Here is a 6,807-nt window from a genome sequence, read left to right as displayed (position 1 = left end):
CACAGTAAAAGCATTTTATACCAAGAAAACTAAACATGGCAATCGTGCATGTCTGTGTGTGTGTCTGTTCTCAGAATGCATAGGCTGGTTAATCCAGTCATGGAGACTGGATCAAAGCTTGACCAGGAAGAACACAACAATGAAGTTATGCTACTCTCTGCCAGTCTTGAAGGTTAACATTAACATTAGGTAGTCCAAGATTATTGCTAACCACCGCAAATACCTCAAGCAATATAGTTTTGATCTTTCAATGCTATAATGGCAGTTGTTTAAATATATATTAGTGTATAGTACGAATTTTCTACAAGGTCCTGTCTAAATTTAGCAGTCGCTTTTTGTAAATGACTTCTTATAATACAAATTCACTTACACAACTTTCCTGGCCCATCCCGGGGGAAAATAAAAGTGTGTAATGGATGTTGGGAAATGTATTAACTTGCATCCACATTACTGTTTCTGTACAGATCCTATGATGCACTTCAAGTTGCCATAGTGCTCACACAAAATGTGCACTATCCTTGCATGCAAGAAAAAGAAGGATGTTTCTACAGATTTCAACATTCCTACGAACACTGTAAACCATTCTAAAAAACAGGATACAATGATAGAGGAACTGTGGCTGCAAGTTGTCAATATTTCTGATTTGCTCAATATCCTGATGTTGAGAACGCCTTGCTTTTGTGGTTTAAAAATGTGATTAGAATGGGAAGCCAACTAGCACAACATGTGCTATGTATTTATTAGTCTTACTTTATACATGTTAAGACATGGTTTTGAAAGGTGTCACAGCTAATGCTAACAAGCATAATGTTCTGATACTGACATAAAACTGCTTGGGGGAAAAAAATGCTCTCAAAGCACTCCCCTATTTTCCATGCAGAAGTTTCTGTAACTCTCTGAAGCAGCACATGTACACCACGGGTCCCAATACAGTCTCAGAACTTGCTGGAAGGGGTAGTGTAAATGTCTCCAATGTGACCAAGAAAAAAAAGTAATTAGAAGGGCTTTTACAAAACTATACCTGTGCTTCATTCATTCATTGGAATTGTGGATTTCTTGTGCAGTTTCCAGCCTTATTCTGGAACATTAAACAACTGGAACAATGTAATCTTATGTGGCATGTCAGTTTGCTTTGATGGTGTGATTTTTGTTCATTTTAAAAATGTATTTATTTATGATTAATAAAGAAATGGCTATGTATAGACTCCCTTGGAGAGATGGGTTGTTCTGCTGTAGGGCATAGTTTTGGGGTTGTTATTGGAATCATTATTTCATTATCTACACTGCAATGCACACTTGGCCAGATTTATCAAGGTTTTTAAGTGCGAATTGCACCATATTTATGAGTGTGAATTATTTATATATGTGTCGTATAGCATTGTGCTTTTTCGTATGTCCGTTACTTTTTTTTGCTTTTGCATTTGAATATGATGACTCATCTCAGATCTCAAATCTTACACAACCACTTTTCTAAAATGATAGGGTAAAGGCAGAACCCACATATGTCTCATAAATATATTTCCTAGCAGAAAAATCTTTAACTCCTTTCCTTAATTCATTCATTTATATCACAAATGTGGTCACAGACCTATGACCGATATTGTAAGCAAGAGATTTCGGGGGCAACAACAATTGTAAAATAATAAAAAATATTTGTTTGAAAACAGTATGGTATTGGTAATTTTTTTATACCAAACTCCCAATGTGTAAGGCATATTTAAGGCAAGCATCCCAGAAGGCACCTGGCTGAACGGGATTGTTACCTGGGAACGTAGTGTGCTGAGAAAGACGTATTGGCCAGGTTACTGCACAGTTAAAAGAAGTTCAAAGACCTACTCAATTGCATTCACAGTACAAATTGTTTTGCCTCAAAATTCCTGGGCGCAATGCGTGTGATATGAGTCTGCTGTCACTGCTTGTCCCATTAACAGAGGAAGCCCCCCAGAGAAGGCCCCAAAACTCAGCACTCTTAAACTGCAGGGCCAGAAGTGTTGGAAGTCTTTGAAACTTAACAGCTAAGCAAACCAGCGGGCCTGATAGGAAATGGCCCCTGGTTTGATCTCTCTGCACCTTCCAGGCTCTTTACAGCTCGGAGAATGTCCCTCACTCTCTCACAGATAATGTGGGCTTGCGAATCTCTTCTTAAAAAGCAATTGCAGAGAAGCGCTGTAACAGGGCAAAGGCTGGGCGCTAACTGGCGACTCCACGCACTGCAAGCGAGCGTCTTAACCACAATGCAAAACAGCCAGGCTTGTCTGGATTCCTGTGTTTATTTAGAGCTTTTAGCCTCATCTCATCTCACCGAGGGGACAGAATCCATAAGGGCAGTGTATCACAACACTGCCCATTACACAAGCACTAATGGCAGCAGTCTTTTTACCAAACCGCCAATATCAGTGCTAATAACAACCCTATCCAGCGCTTCACTCTATAAAAGGATTTCACGCAATTTACATTCCGATTGGTAAAATGTTTGAAAATGTTTTATTCTCTTACATATTTATGTAATTATCCCCTTCAGTCACAATTTTTTAATTTTTTTTAAACAGTTTGTGTGAACTCTATGCAGTTCGAGAAATTGCCCTGCCAAAACTTTGATATTAAAACATTATGCATAGATATATTGATAGGAAACTTGTACCATGGTACAACTGTGCACACAGTGACTGAAGGGGATATGCTGTATGTATATACTGAACTCAAATATTAACTCAGAGATGCTTGCAATTAACATTGGTTTTGTCTTGGGCCATAGCTTTGTGGAAAAAAATTAAATTGAGCAAAAAGCAAAACAGAACTCATTAACATTTATTAAGGAGGAGGGAAAAAAGCAACAGAAGAGAGTGGAATGGAAGGCCATTTGTTTGGAGTGCTGTGTCCGGGATACATTCAATACCCACACAGGTGTGAAGATGTTCTGCAGACCAGTGCTCTGCTTCACATGCCTGTCATTGCACGGCTGCTCTTTCACATACCTGTCATTCCAGGGACTGCTCTTTCACAGAGTCTTTGAGGTGCTTCCACATCGTAGAGCCCACCTGACACATATCCACTCCGCAATTAACAGAATGTTCTCTCTGAAGGAGGAAACAGTGGACTAGATCCCTGAGTGCTCAAACATACATTTAAATGTTATTATTATTTAAAGAAGAAGAAGAAGAAGAAGAAGAAGAAGAAGAAGAAGAAGAAGAAGAAGATGAAGATGAAGATGATGATGATGATGATGATGATGATGATGATGATGATGATGATGATGATGATGATGATGATGATGATTGGTGGTCCAGTTGTTAAAGAAAGGGGCTTGATACCAGAAGGCCCCCGGTTCTAATCCGTGCTCAGCCACTGGCTAACTGTGTGTGACCCTGAGCAAGTCACTTAACCCTCCTTCTGCTCCATCCTTAAGATGAAACGTAAAACCCAAGGTCCTATTGCAAGTGACTCTGCAGCAGTTGTTGATGCATAGTTCATCCCCTAGTCTCTATAAGTTAAATGACTAATTAATCATAAAAAGTAGTAGTTGTAATGTATAATTAGGGCTTCTGATTTTCGGTTTTAACTAATAAAACCTGATAAAACACCCCGGTGGATAGCCAATAAACACCGAAAAAACTGTGGAAATGGTTAATCTATTCACGTTTACTTTACCCTTTTCCCATTAAAAAAAAATAAAACCTACTACAAAAATAATAATAAATACATTTCCCAGGGCTGCAGGGCAATGTCCCGCCTTCCTGACTTGTATCTATCATTGATTCGTTCTGAATACCTTGAAACCGCCCCAACTACCGAGTGACAGCACATTCCTACATTTCTATTGGAGACTCCGCTTGTGAGATTTAAAACAAGATTACAATCAGGAATGGAGGCTTGTTCACGTTATTTAAAGCTGTATTACAGTTAAAATATGGAGGATTTAAAACAGAACTGTGACGAAGTGTACAAAAATTCCTACACACAAAAACCCCAGAAGAATGTGCCCATGACCACAGGGATTTCGTTGTGGAACACAGCAAAGGAAAGAAGGTACAACTTAAGTGTGCAAGTACTGTCCAGTTACTATAATATATTTTGACACACACACACACAAAAACAAAACAAAAAATACGCTCAAGCATTTTGGAAAGTAACGATAAAAATAAGCACTGAAAATTAATAAAACCCGAAAAACAGAAGCCCGAAGTATAATGTACTACAGAGACCTAATTAATTAAGATCCACTTACTTAATTTGCTAAGCAAACAGTGATTGAATGCCAAGATAACATTTTTATGAGTTAAAATAGTCTTCATTTTATGTAGTCATGACAAGTGTGCTGAATTTACTGGAGCAATATTTATTGTGGTAGTGTGGAGTAGTGGTTAGGGCTCTGGACTCTTGACCGGAGGGTCGTGGGTTCAATCCCAGGTGGGGGACACTGCTGCTGTAATCTTGAGCAAGGTACTTTACCTAGATTGCTCCAGTAAAAACCCAACTGTATAAATGGGTAATTGTATGTAAAAAAATAAAGTGATATCTTGTAACAATTGTAAGTCGCCCTGGATGAGGGTGTCTGCTAAGAAATAAATAATAATATTATGAGTGTGGCCTATTGCAAACTTAGTGGTGAGAATCTCCTATGTTTTCCTTTTGGGACAGATAATCAAGTAAATGTCCTTAAGTTTTGTAAAGCTGTTACTTTAAGTTACTGTAGTAAAACATGTTGTTTATATGAATCTGTGAGGACAAAAGGAGCCATCAATCAGCAGGGAGGAGGAACTGAGACAGTGGGACAGGGGTCCTGGCCCAGGTCTGTGCTGCTGGAGATAGCAATCCATCACTATTACATTGAAACAATTGGTGCTGTTGTTGCAAGAGTGGAGAGGATCAGAGGCAAAGTAGTGGAGTGATCAGGTTACCGCGGGTCTCAGATTACTGTGGGCTCAGCCCACTACACACACCCACTGGTCACTTCCACAAGTTTCCATGGTGTGCTGTGTCTCCAGATCCGCACAAACATTCTCATAGTGAGCAATGAGGGTATGGGATGGGTTACCTAGCCACGCTGTTGATACTGGATCATGGGGATCTTTTAAGACTCGACAAAATTTTGAGATCAATCAGCTACTAGGAACCCAACGAGCACTGATGGGCTGAATGGCCTCCTCTCGTTTGTAAAATTTAAGTTCTTAAATTCTTCTTATGTATGTAAAGTATAAACCACAATGGGTCGTTCGGTTCCCATTAAATATATGCATGCCTCATGGTGATTAATCTTTTACCACCCAGGTGTGCGTATATTTTCAGGTGGACTACTGTCTTCACTGGGAAAGGTGGTGCTGTACCGGTTCTCTGGAGTCTCATCTCCAAATATATTAAAGAAAATGGGTGGAATGCTGGCTTTGTGGCAGTGGTTTTATAAGTAATAACCCTTTTTTTACTGGTACTCTCCTAGGATAGTTGAGTCATTCTGAAAATCTGTACCTACTGTATATATCGCAACAAAATAGGGGTAATTTCAGCACAAACTTTAGTGTTCTACAATATAATGTAGCTTGTTACAGAATAAACACTGATTTCAATATTTTTTGTTTTGGTCACTGATTTTTTTTGTTGCAGTGGTAATCATTTAAAACCTAAAATCAGAAACCCTAATTAATAAAACAATACCTGCATGTGTTCGGATGCAGCTTTTCTTTAGGTAAGGCATGTGAAAGGGCTCAGGAGTGCTTGTGTTTAATTGAAAGCTCTCCTGTTCTCAGTAGTGTTGGAGGTCCCACTGGGCAGAAGGCTGTGAGCTCTGTAAGGGTCTCTGAGCAGGTGTCTGCCCACAGGGCCGCATAACAAGCCTGGTATCCAACAGGGCTCGACAACGCTAAACAAACAAACAATTACAGCTCTCCTCACTTCTGGATTCACACCTCACCTGAGACAGCGAGAAAGGGGGAAAGTGCTTCGGCCCCAGGCTCCTGACAGCCCAGTGTGCCGCTGGTGTAAACGCAGCCTGCGCACACACCCACTGTAAACATCAGCTGCTCTTAGAAAGGTGGAGGTGCCAGTGGAGAAAGGTCACTCAGAGGGTTTAGAGAAATTACATGCTCTAATTCCAGCAGAATGTTGTCAGGACAATTGGGAAATCCATTTTATACTTTAAGGTGGCTATTTTAGGTTAAATCCTGGATTTTAATTTTAAAATGGTTAGCTTCAAATTAATCCAGTGCTCATAACTTTTCTATTTTCCTCACTGCCATATTTTAGAATACTTCAGAACATACGCACCAACTGCACAGAGTGCAGCTATAATTAATTAATCAAATAAAAAATTGTACTTAACACGGCGACACCAATACATTCCATAATATGAAAAGGGCTTGTAACCAGGAGGTCGCCGGTTCAAATCCCACCTCAGCCACTGACTCATTGTGTGACCCTGAGCAAGTCACTTAACCTCCTTGTGCTCCGTCTTTCGGGTGAGGCGTAATTGTAAGTGACTCTGCAGCTGATGCATAGTTCACACACCCTAGTCTCTGTAAGTCGCCTTGGATAAAGGCGTCTGCTAAATAAACAAATAATAATAAATAATAATAATAAAGAAGAACAGAAGAACATAAGAAAGGTTACAAACGAGAGGAGGCCATTCAGCCCATCTTGCTTGTTTGGTTGATAGTAGCTTATTGATCCCAGAATCTCATCAAGCAGCTTCTTGAAGGATCCCAGGGTGTCAGCTTCAACAACATTACTGGGGAGTTGGTTCCAGATTCCCACAATTCTCTGTGTAAAAAAGTGCCTCCTATTTTCTGTTCTGAATGCCCCTTTATCTAATCTCCA

Source organism: Acipenser ruthenus, chromosome 1, assembly GCF_902713425.1.
Source record: "Acipenser ruthenus chromosome 1, fAciRut3.2 maternal haplotype, whole genome shotgun sequence".
Taxonomy (NCBI): domain Eukaryota; kingdom Metazoa; phylum Chordata; class Actinopteri; order Acipenseriformes; family Acipenseridae; genus Acipenser; species Acipenser ruthenus.
This window is presented reverse-complemented; position numbering follows the sequence as displayed.